The sequence below is a fragment of the Carassius carassius genome, chromosome 1 (assembly GCF_963082965.1).
Source record: "Carassius carassius chromosome 1, fCarCar2.1, whole genome shotgun sequence".
Lineage (NCBI taxonomy): Eukaryota > Metazoa > Chordata > Actinopteri > Cypriniformes > Cyprinidae > Carassius > Carassius carassius.
Window position 1 is genome coordinate 19,023,640 of NC_081755.1, and position 12,771 is coordinate 19,036,410.

A 12,771-nucleotide genomic window follows, 5' to 3' on the forward strand; every position below is an offset into this window, starting at 1 on the left:
GGAGTGGTAGTTTTCATCATGCTAACTGCTAACGGGCGGGAGACACAGCCTTGGTGTCTTCAGAGGTCAGCACTGGATGTGTTGTATTGTTGAGGAAGTAAAGGAGGCACTGAAAATTCCAATATACACTTGATTAAAAAATCTGACTTTTTAAATAATTACCTGTAGGTGTAATCTACAGGCATGCAATTTCCAGCTGAAATTAGCACTAGAAACAGTAAAAGTTTCAAGTTACTTTTAGTTTTATTTTATTTTTTTATAATCATAATTACAAGGTCAGATTATTGATTAATAAATACTTATTGGTCCCACTTTATATTGTGTCCCTAATACCTGTGTACTTACATAGTAACTAAATGCGTATTTATTATGTAACCACAGTGTAAGTACAAATTGGTACATAGTATACCGCTGTAATACTTCTTTAACTACACACATGTATAAACCTTTAGGATGGTTTGTGTAAGTAAAAATGTGTAACAGGACATATTTAACTACATTTTGTAACAACAATATGTATAAGCCTAATTGGAACCATTTGATCCAGGGGTGGAGATGGGTAGGTTTAGGGGTGAAGTAGGATCCAGGGGGTGGAGATGGGTAGGTTTAGGGTTGAAGTAGGATCCAGGGGGTGGAGATGGGTAGGTTTAGGGTTGAAGTAGGATCCAGGGGGTGGAGATGGGTAGGTTTAGGGTTGAAGTAGGATCCAGGGGGTGGAGATGGGTAGGTTTAGGGTTGAAGTAGGATCCAGGGGGTGGAGATGGGTAGGTATAGGGGTGAAGTAGGATCCAGGGGGTGGAGATGGGTAGGTTTAGGGTTGAAGTAGGATCCAGGGGGTGGAGATGGGTAGGTTTAGGGTTGAAGTAGGATCCAGGGGGTGGAGATGGGTAGGTTTAGGGTTGAAGTAGGATCCAGGGGGTGGAGATGGGTAGGTTTAGGGTTGAAGTAGGATCCAGGGGGTGGAGATGGGCAGGTTTAGGGGTGAAATAAGATCCAGGGGGTGGAGATGGGTAGGTATAGGGGTGAAGTAGGATCCAGGGTTTGGAGATGGGTAGGTTTAGGGTTGAAGTCGGATCCAGGAGGTGGCGATGGGTAGGTTAATGGGGTGAAGTAGGATCCAGGGGGTGGAGATGGGTAGATTTAGGGGTGAAGTAGGATCCAGGGGGTGGAGATGGGTAGGTTTAGGGGTGAAGTAGAATATGTGGGTGGAGATGGGTAGGTTCTTGCATGGAAATGGGATCTAGGGGGTGGAGATGGGGAGGTTTAAAGATATGTAGGAGGAGTTGGATTTTGAGTTGGAGTTGGATCCCCACTGTAATACCAGTGTACGTACATGGTTACTCATCAGGAACTGTCCACTTAATATAAAGTGTAACACCAACTGCAATTTCTATGTAACTTACTAGCCGTTGCTGTTTGACATCAGACTAGTTACATGATGAATCTAATAATCTAATAATGCTTTTGTTAATGCTATCAGTCAGGTTTAAGATAGGGTTTAGTGTAGGTGAAGGTAACTCAGCAGACATTTCATTACTAAACTAACATAATACATAACAAATAATTGTTGTCAGATTCAGATTCTTCTGCTTCAAATAAAACTGAAATCACCAAACATTTGTGTTTGAAAGCATTGTGAAATGTACAAGTAGCAATGTGGGTAAACTTTAACTGCTGACTGAGAGTTCATAAGCATTAATGCAGGACGTTACCACTGTGATCAATTGCTGTGGACTGACACATTAATATGCTTGAGAGCTCGCAGGCTTTTCAACAGAACTACTAAAAGGACTATGAGTGTATTTTGATGAATCAGATATGCAATGTTTGATTTTATATCCCTTCATCATTTACTCACCCTCTTTTTTCCAAACCTGACTAAATTTAACTGCTTTAACTTCTGTGGAACATTAAGGTGTTTTTCAGAATCTTTGGTTGCTGTTTACATAAGTGTCTTGGTAAGATACTAAGTTGATAAGTTTTCTAATTAAATAAAGTGACACAGTGTAAAGTGAAAATAATAAGTGAAAAGTAACTAGGAAAAGAATATGCATGTGCCTGTGATGAGATTATTATTATTATTATTTTTGTGCAAAATTATCAGCATACACTGGATCATGCTGCCTGCACAGGTTGTGAGGGAATAAGTCTTTGTAGAAGTGTGGTGAAGGATGAAGCGCAAACAACATTTTGAAGGTGAATGTTACTGTGAGGAATGTTTATTAAAAGTACAAGTTAGGGGGAGGAAGGGGGAAGGCGCTGAGTTGGTCCAATGTGCCATAACAAATTTAGAGTTTGTGTCCTTCAGTGCATTTGGAAAGCATTAAATGATCTGCTGCTGAGGTACATAATGGCTGGTTTAAATCAAAATACTATAAGTTTAGTAAGAACAATACTTGCAATTTTGCATTAGTGAATCTAACATTATAGTGATGGTGCAGTTTTACAGAGAGACACGATTATGCTATGTTTAGGGTTATGAGTCCTGGCCCGAAAGGGAATGATTCTTTAATTCTGGGGCATTAGGGATTCAGTGTCAGCACACATATATTATAAATTATATTTATTACCTTAAATATCAAACTTCTACACATATCGGAAGAACTTCAGCAGCTAGAAACTGGTGTATTGGTTCTTTTGATTCCGTTCAACAAAATGTTTGTTTTCTGATTCATTCAGTGACTGGTAACCATGGCAAGCAGTGAGAGTCTTTTGAGTATTATGAGTGAGTCACTGAATTATTAACCCGACAGATTAAATCTGTTAAATTTTAAATCAGAATGAATGACTTTAAGATTGTGAAAGACCAGGACCTAATCAGTGATGATTACTTGACTGATCACAAGCTTGAACAGACTACTCTGACTACTCTGTAAAGATTTCAAAAGTCTGATTTTTAATCTGAAGTGTCTATTTACACTAGATGCAAATAGTGTGGCTTGTTGACATAGGCTCTTTACACTAAATTCGACCCGCCAACGTGTGATTGGGTTTGTCAACAGTACAAAAAAATGTCCATTGAACATTGCTTTCAGTGGCTTAGATGGTAAGGTGCATTCTCTTTAATGCGATTGGCCCGAGTTTGAATCTGCCTATTGCCAAACTTTTTTTTCTTAGAAATAATTTAATTTACCCAGAGCAAAATCTGTGGTAACACTTTATTAGTGTTTGTAATTAATTACATTCAAATAACCCTAAACCAAACCCTTATCCTAACCCTACCCCATGTACAGTACTTAATTAATATTACTCAGTACTTAAATGTATAATTACACTGTAACAAGTACACCTTAAAATAAAGTGTAACCAAAGCTTATTATGATAGCATTAATATGTAACAAAACAAACAATTACATATCTTTACAAATTTAAATACAGATGACTACCTTTACAGAAATCTCAAAATAAGGCATGTATTTGACTTACCATGGACTGGGATTCTGCAGGCGGCCCTGTTTGTGGGCATATATTAGCTCAGCTGCATGTTGGCATAATTAATCCCCTTTTTCAGTCTAAAACATACACTCATAGCTTATAGGGTGTTCAGAAAGATAATACATAAATGATGAGGCTGACACACACACAGCTATTTGCTTGAAATGGAGTATGGGTTGAGAGAAGGGTCAGTTTAACACAGTCATCCACTGTGCTTCACAATGTTTTGATGTGACTCAGATAAGGTTTGGTCATGGCTCAGTGAGCACAGTTTTATTAGTACAGAGAGAATAGGCCAGTATTCCTGAGGGGTCATGAAAAAGCTTCTCATTGTACATTAAAATAGCAAACCTGTCATTCAGTGCAGATCTTCAGAGTCAGCTTTGGTGCGTGAATAAGGGGATCTGGCATTTCTTTCACTTAGCATATATATTTAAAGCATGTTGAGCTCAGTCTCTTTAATACAGTACATCATTTCGGAGAGCATTCATACATTGATTCAGATGAATGTCTGAAAGGGGACAGAGTGAGCTGACGGTCTTAAAAAGGCTCTAGGATCACTGTCTAAAAGCTTCTCATTAACACATAGATGAATCCTGAGATGGCACGTCTGTGGCCCACCTGCAGTCTGTTCACTGATGGTCTTAAGCCTGTGACACACCAAGCCAACATTAAAGAACCAGCAGCGGTGCATGTGTCTGGGCCAAAAAGTTACGCTTGAACACACAACGAATACAGTCAGTGGCCAAACTAGCACATTCTGCGCCTGAGTGAGTGGAAATAACTTTCCATACCAGCAGGTGGCAGTAGTATGTATTCAGCATTCAAAAAGAATAAAACATAACTTTCTTACCATTTTGAATATTATTCATTCAATCTTCTGCTCCACTTTTTGAATTTGTTGTTTACCCACTTATGCTGGCTATACACCAGAAGATAATCGTGCTGATTTTGGGCCGATTTCCCCCCTTCCGACAATCCTAGCTATGTTCAGATTATCTTGATTGCTCTACAGATTATTTTATCAGATTTCCCTTGGTGTAAGGTGTGTTCAGAGTATTTGAACCTGATCCGAAGAATGTCGGAGCCACCCCGATCGTGAATCGTAAATATTCAACATGTTTAATATCTATGATCAGAAATCCTGATCTGTGGAGGGAACCCCAAGGACAAATGCGTGCATGCTCTGGAGATTATCAAGTGAAACGAAAAAATAGAAAAAATCAGAAAGTGAGATGATGGAAGACGGAAGCAGTGAAATTGATGAGGACAGCAGAGATGGAGGATCAGCTTGTTGATTTGTGGCAACAGCACAAATGTTTATACAACGTGCACACTATCATTGCATTTTCTTCCTGCATATCGTGCGCTGTGCTTATTTTCGCGATATTTTGTGAGATTTCCTGTGTTCACAGTCATGACTGTGGTTGATTATCTGTTCGTTTGTGGTGTGCTGTCTTTGTCTTTGTCACATTATGGCACACCACACACTATAGGAGAAAAATGGTTAAATCTATGATTTTTTTATTCTCATGTTTGTGGTCTATCACATTCTAAAAATCATTCTGAAAAAGATGTAAAGATCTTTTGGTGTTTACCTAGAATTCTTCACAATATGTTTTTTTTTTCTTTTTTTTCTGAGATCTGTTGATATTAGATTACTACTGAGGGTTGGAATGGTATAGGTGAGGTGGAACCAGTTTCAGCTTCTAGGACTGAAGCAAGCACTGACAGGGATGCCGGAAGTATGGCCCTGAGATGAAGGGTCTCATTCCCTTCAGGGAACCATGTTTAAATGCATAACCTTGAGATGTTCCCCTGCAGGAACCCAAGCTCCATCTAAACTCTATGTGAACGGGAATGCCCACGCTGCCAGACTTTTCACACATCCCTGCCTAGTGTGAAAGGCAGCTAAAGCAAGAGAACAGAGCCAGGAGTGGCGCAGAAAGCAGGTAGGCTCCTGACAAAGTAGGCAGGGACATCCCACCCATAGGTCAACTTCAGAAGGAGTGAGTCTTGACCCCCAATGGAGAGGGGAGGTTAGAGGACTCAAGGCTATGGAATAACATCCTGGTCCATTGCCTGGCATAAGCTTCTCTGGCAGGAGGCCTCAGCCTCAGCACACTGCAGAGGAAAAGTAAAACCAGGGGGTGTCTGCCCACTGACTGGCCTCCAATAGGAGCGCAGTAGGCTACAATGGCCGCCACATTGAACTTAAGGGTGGAGTGGGTCAACATACAGAGAGATAGGCCTGCAGGAACTCCAGCACTGTACCAACTGGGCAGTCAACTGGGTCAAGCTGGCAGTCTACGCACCAAGTATTGAAAAGTTTCCACTTCATCATGTTCAGCTTCCTCGTTGATGGAGCTGTAGATTGGAGGAAGTTCTCAACAACCTCGTCTGAGAGACCAGAAGCTATGAGATGTGCCCCCTCAGGGGCCACACCCATAACTTCCACATCCCTGGGCAGAGATGGAATATTGTGTCCCCCGCCTGTCCCTCCAGATGGGAATCTCCCATGGAGTGCCATCTAGAAGTGGAATCAGGTCCAAGAACTGTACTGGTGCACACTCTCTAGAACTCCAGCAGAGCGATCAGGGGAAAGGCATACAGATCCATGGCATCCAGCGCCAGTGGAGCTGGATGAGTAAGAGAGGGGACACTGCAATGTTTCTAGTGTCACCGACAGGTCCACCTTAGCCTGACCAAAAAGCTCTCCATATCTGGAGATTATCAAGTGAAACGAAAAAATAGAAAAAATCAGAAAGTGAGATGATGGAAGACGGAAGCAGTGAAATTGATGAGGACAGCAGAGATGGAGGATCAGCTTGTTGATTTGTGGCAACAGCACAAATGTTTATACAACATGCACACTATCATTGCATTTTCTTCCTGCATATCGTGCGCTGTGCTTATTTTCGCGATATTTTGTGAGATTTCCTGTGTTCACAGTCATGACTGTGGTTGATTATCTGTTCGTTTGTGGTGTGCTGTCTTTGTCTTTGTCACATTATGGCACACCACACACTATAGGAGAAAAATGGTTAAATCTATGATTTTTTATTCTCATGTTTGTGGTCTATCACATTCTAAAAATCATTCTGAAAAAGATGTAAAGATCTTTTGGTGTTTACCTAGAATTCTTCACAATATGTTTTTTTTTCTTTTTTTTCTGAGATCTGTTGATATTAGATTACTACTGAGGGTTGGAATGGTATAGGTGAGGTGGAACCAGTTTCAGCTTCTAGGACTGAAGCAAGCACTGACAGGGATGCCGGAAGTATGGCCCTGAGATGAAGGGTCTCATTCCCTTCAGGGAACCATGTTTAAATGCATAACCTGGAGATGTTCCCCTGCAGGAACCCAAGCTCCATCTAAACTCTATGTGAACGGGAATGCCCACGCTGCCAGACTTTTCACACATCCCTGCCTAGTGTGAAAGGCAGCTAAAGCAAGAGAACAGAGCCAGGAGTGGTGCAGAAAGCAGGTAGGCTCCTGACAAAGTAGGCAGGGACATCCCGCCCATAGGTCAACTTCAGAAGGAGTGAGTCTTGACCCCCAATGGAGAGGGGAGGTTAGAGGACTCAAGCCTATGGAATAACATCCTGGTCCATTGCCTGGCATAAGCTTCTCTGGCAGGAGGCCTCAGCCTCAGCACACTGCAGAGGAAAAGTAAAACCAGGGGGTGTCTGCCCACTGACTGGCCTCCAATAGGAGCGCAGTAGGCTACAATGGCCGCCACATTGAACTTAAGGGTGGAGTGGGTCAACATACAGAGAGATAGGCCTGCAGGAACTCCAGCACTGTACCAACTGGGCAGTCAACTGGGTCAAGCTGGCAGTCTACGCACCAAGTATTGAAAAGTTTCCACTTCATCATGTTCAGCTTCCTCGTTGATGGAGCTGTGGATTGGAGGAAGTTCTCAACAACCTCGTCTGAGAGACCAGAAGCTATGAGATGTGCCCCCTCAGGGGCCACACCCATAACTTCCACATCCCTGGGCAGAGATGGAATATTGTGTCCCCCGCCTGTCCCTCCAGATGGGAATCTCCCATGGAGTGCCATCTAGAAGGGGAATCAGGTCCAAGAACTGTACTGGTGCACACTCTCTAGAACTCCAGCAGAGCGATCAGGGGAAAGGCATACAGATCCATGGCATCCAGCGCCAGTGGAGCTGGATGAGTAAGAGAGGGGACACTGCAATGTTTCTAGTGTCACCGACAGGTCCACCTTAGCCTGACCAAAAAGCTCTCCATATCTGCTTCACCACATCGGGGTGAAGTCTCCATTCCCCAGGCCTTGGCTCCTGCCTCGACAGGATGTCTGCTCCCATATTGAGATGCCCAGGAATGTGAACTGCTCTGAATGAGAGGAGTTTGCCATGGGACCACACAAAGATCTGATGCACTGGCCTGTCCTGGGGGCGTAAATGCCAACCTCCTTGGTGGTTGATAAAAGATACCACCTCTGTGTTGTCGGTGTGCACCAAAACATGGTGATCTTTTAGGTCTGGGACAAAATGTTTCAAAGCTGGAAACATGCCAATTGATGTGCCACTGAGATCAGGACCACTACTACCACTACATGTTCATCTCTAGCATAATGTGGCAACAAGGAGCTCCTAACAGCTCCTTCCGGTAAGATGGTGTGTGAAAGCAACTTCCAAAAGGTGCTATTTCTGTGTTTTTAGACAGTTCAATGGACAGCACACCATCCACTGTCCACGTCTATCACTGTCAGACAATACTGAAGTACAGAAACCACTCAAAAATGCACTTTCAAGTGGACCGATGGAGAAACTATGTGATCTCGGCTTGCTGTAGGCAGCTAGCCCCCAGTCTCCACCATCGTTTGATGCCAGTGGCTGGGGGAGGGGACGCTGAAAGCGAAGCGAGAATAAGCATAAGTGAGGTAAGAAAGCGGGGGTCCATGTTAGGCTAAAAACAAACCCTAGCCGACTGGCTCTCCCATCTTTCCTGATCTCAAATGTTTGCTCTCTGGACAATAAGATGGACTACATTCGCCTTCAACAAACCACTCAGAGTGAGTTTAGGGACTGATGCATATTTGTTTTCACGGAGACATGGCACAGTGACGAGTTCCAGACACTGCCATTTAGCTAGATGCGTTCATCGTGTTTTGTGCCGACAGAGACATAACCCTGAGTGGAGGTGGCTTGTGTGTCTACATTAACATTAAATCTGTGCTAGTCTTTAGTCACTGCTCATCACTGGTGGAATTTGTGACCATTAGATGTAGACCTTTTTATTTACCATGAGAATTCACAACCGTGTTAATAGTCAGTATATACATTCCACCTAGCCCGAACGCTAACGTTAAAGCTAATGAGGCACAGAGGGAGTAATATGGGGCTATTAGCAAACTCCAGAATGCACACCCTGATGGACTGTTTATCGTCGCATGAGATTTCAATCATGTGAATCTCAAGAGAGTTCTGCCAAAACATTTTTTTACACAAACATTCCCAGTGCGTACCAGGTGGAGCCCCGCCTCCACCTCGGCTACACAGATCACATCTCTGTTATGCTGATCCCAGCACATAGACCACTTATCAGATGCAACAGTTACAAACCCCTCCCTTTGTAACTGAATCCTGGACTTCCTGTTTGAGAGACCTCAGACAGTCTGGATTACGAACAGCCTCTCCAGTGCCATCATACTGAGCACTAGGGCCCGCCAGGCTTGCGAGCTCAATCCATTGCTGTTCACTCTGCCGACTCATGACTGTACAGCCACGAACAGCTCAATTAATCATTATATTTGCGTTTTTCTATATGACTGTGTATGACTATATTTACTCGAGGCATGTAAGTATTGCCTAGGCCAGTGGTTTTTAAGTGGTATTGCAGGTGGGCCGCCAATTATTATTAAAATAAATAATAATATTGTTAATATATTTAAAAAAAGTCATAACATAATAACATAATTTCATATTTATATAATTAAATACCAAAAAATAAATATTAAACTGTAACTACGCTTCCACTATTCAAGCTCGCTGATTGGTTTAAAAATAAACCACCAATTTATGTTAGATAATTTTGTTGCATATGTTACAGAACAACAAATTCAAACATGCGTAAATGGTTGTCAACGTGTTCCCTCCTGACTGCTTGCTCTGCTGACTGTCTACCCACTGCTGAGCTATGCCTGGATCTAGTTTTCCTGTTTTGCTGAGTGGTGCCAACCAGAGTTATTTTCTGTTCATTTACAGTCCATTCTAGGGCTGTGCGATTAATCGAAATCATCATAAAATCATGATTTGAGCATGGACGATTTCTAAATCGCTTTATAGCACGATTTTTTCAGCCCTGACCTCCCACAGTATGCTATCCGATCCAATCAGAATGAAACGCGCCTAACACGAGAACAGAACAGCCTGGGCATATGCCTAAGTAACGTTCCCGGTTACTTAGCTGTAACCTTGTTCCCTGAGAAAGCGGAACGAGATGCTGCACTGCTCAGTGCATTGGGAAATGTCTTATTCGTGACCAGCTGTTAATAATGTTTGTAACACGTCGATAGAATTGACCTGGAGGTAATATAGCCTCAGTTGATGACATCATCGGAGCGCACCCTCAACACCGGGCTATAAATAGATAAGCCACAGGTGCATCAACAGAATATTTTTTCTGAAGAGCAGTGCTCTTCACATCTTCAGCACGGCAATGCAGTGCATCTCGTTTCGCTTTCTCAGGGAACAAGGTTACAGCTAAGTAACCAGGAACGTTCCCTTTCAAAGCTACAGTTGATGCTGGGCTGCTCAGCGCATTGGGAACGAGAATACCCACGCCGCTGTGCTTGAAAATGTCTGGACCCCTAAGGTTGTGCAGGTGTGCTACCAAACCACAAGAAGACATTAGCTTGTGATGCTGACTCAAGGACATGAGAGGCTGGAGTAGCATGAACATCCAAACTATAAAATCTTATGAATGTGTGTGGAGAGGACCAACCTGCTGCATCACAAACCTGTTGTAAGGGGGCACCCCTTGCTAAAGCACTAGAGGAGGTGACCTCCCTTGTGGAGTGAGCTCTAAGACCTGTAGGCAAAGCTTGACCGTGTGCCTTATAGGCCAAAGCAATAGCATCCCTGACCCAACGAGAAATGGTCTGGCTGATGGCAGCTGCTCCTCTGTTACCACCACCATAACAGACGAACAGTTGCTCCGACTTATGCCATTGGCAAGTGCGGTGGACGCAAGTGTGAAGAGCAGGGACTGGACACAGTCTATAAGATTTCTCCTGCTCCAGCGTTGTGAACGGCGGAGGGCAGAAGGCCTCTAGAATGACCGGATCTACAGCCGGAAACGGGACCTTAGGCAGGTAATCAGGATGAGGATGCAAAATCACTTTCACCATCCCTGGGGCAAAGTCTAAGCATGATGGTGAGATAGACAGAGCCTGCATATCCCCAATTCTCTTCAAAGAAGTTATTTCCATGAGAAAAAAAAAAAATTAGAGTGAGAAATTTATCAGACGTTGATTCTAAAGTTTCAAAGGGGGTTTCAACCAGACCCTTGAGAACTATAGTTAAGTCCCAAGAAGGCATCTTGGTTTTCACTGTAGGCCTCAGTTGTCTGGCCCCACGAAAGAAGCGAGAGAGCAGAGGGTGTCTCCCGAGTGGCATCCCATCAAACAAGGTGTTGCAAGCCGAAAGAGCGGCCACATAAACCCTAAGAGTAGCAGGGCATGTGACTGTTGATAATTTCTCTTGCATGAAGTCCAGAACTGAAGCAATATGGCAGTTGACTGGATCTACATTGCGTACCACAAACCACCTCTCAAAGACATCCCATTTACTTGCATAACTCTGTCTGGTGGAGGAATTCCTAGCACTAAGAATGGTATCAATAACATCCAGCGAGAGCCCTGTGTTCCTCAGTTGGTACCCATCAGGGGACAAACATGAAGATTCCACAGGTTGGGCCTGGGATGGAATATCGTGCCCCCTGTCTGAGACAGAAGGTCCCTCCTCTCCAGAATCGCCCATGACGAGCCGTCGAGGAGAGATATTATCTCCGAGAACCACACTCTGTTTGGTCAACGTGTCGCTATCAGCAAGAGGCAAGACCTTTGTTGGCAAACTCTGGCTAGGACTCCCGGGAGCAGAGAAACTGGAGGAAACTCATACAGGCACATTTTGGGCCATGTGTGCGCCATCGCATCCAGACTCAGGGGGGCTGGATGACTCAGAGAGAGGTAGAGGGGACATTGCACTCTCTGAAGGGAGGCAAAGAGGTCCACCTCTGCTTCATAAAATTTTCTTCAAATCTGTTTTACTACCTCTGGGTGGAGTTTCCATTCCACCGTCGGTAGTGTCTGTCTGGACAGTAAATCTGCTCTCACATTCAAACGCCCAGGAATGTAAACTGCCCTGAGTGACAGGAACTTGTCCTGGGCCCAAAGAAAAATCTGCCTTGCTATTTTGCTCAAATTGCGTGAGCGCAGCCGTCTCTTGTAATTTATATAGGAGACTGTTGCAGTGTTGTCCACCCGTACTAGGATATGACAGCCCCTCAAATGATGGAGGAAATATTTCAAAGCCAGAAATACTGCCATCAGCTCGAGGCAATTGATGTGCCAATCGAGCTGATGACCCTCCCATTCCCCTTGAGCTGGATGGCCATCCAAGACCGCTCCCCAGCCCATCAGGGAGGCATCCGTTGTTAGCAGTCTGCGTTGACACGGTGCCCCTAGAGTGGGACCCAAGGCAATGAACCGGGGTCTGAGCCACAGAGATAATGTACGAAGCCTACTTTTATTTGCGTTCGAGGATTGGCTCTTGGATGAAATCCTCTGGCATTTAGCCACAACTGAAATGGTCTCATGTGCAACAGCCCCAAAGGAATCACTGTGGATGCTGAAGCCATGAAACCTAACATCTTTTGATACTGATGAACAGTGCGATCTTAGCCTAGCCTGACCTTGCTCATGGTCTGCCGAATGGTCTCAATTCGAGCGGGAGACAGTTGTGCCCGCATCATGATCGAATCCCAAATGATCCAGAGAGAAGTCATTCTCTGGGCCGGACAAAGAACACTTTTCTCAGTGTTGAGTCTCAACCCCAGAAGAAACTAGATGAGCTAACACGATGTCTCTGTGTTGTAGTGCCATCTCTTGTGATTGTGCTACTATCAGCCAATCGTCTATGTAATTAAAAATGCGAATGCCCTGGAGTTGTAATGGAGCCAGCGCAGCATCCATGCATTTTGTGTACGTGCGGGGTGATAAGGCTAGGCCGAATGGAAGAACCCGAAATTGGTACGCTTCACCCCCGAAAACGAACCTCAGGAATTTCCTGTGTTGTGGCAAAAT

The 12,771-nt window shown here is 44.0% G+C and overlaps 1 protein-coding gene across 3 annotated transcripts in view; it reads right to left on the minus strand.

Moving 5' to 3' along the window:
• Positions 1-12,771, minus strand: part of LOC132140709 (NACHT, LRR and PYD domains-containing protein 12-like) — a 538,723-nt gene that overhangs the window by 165,294 nt on the left and 360,658 nt on the right. The window lies entirely within an intron of this gene.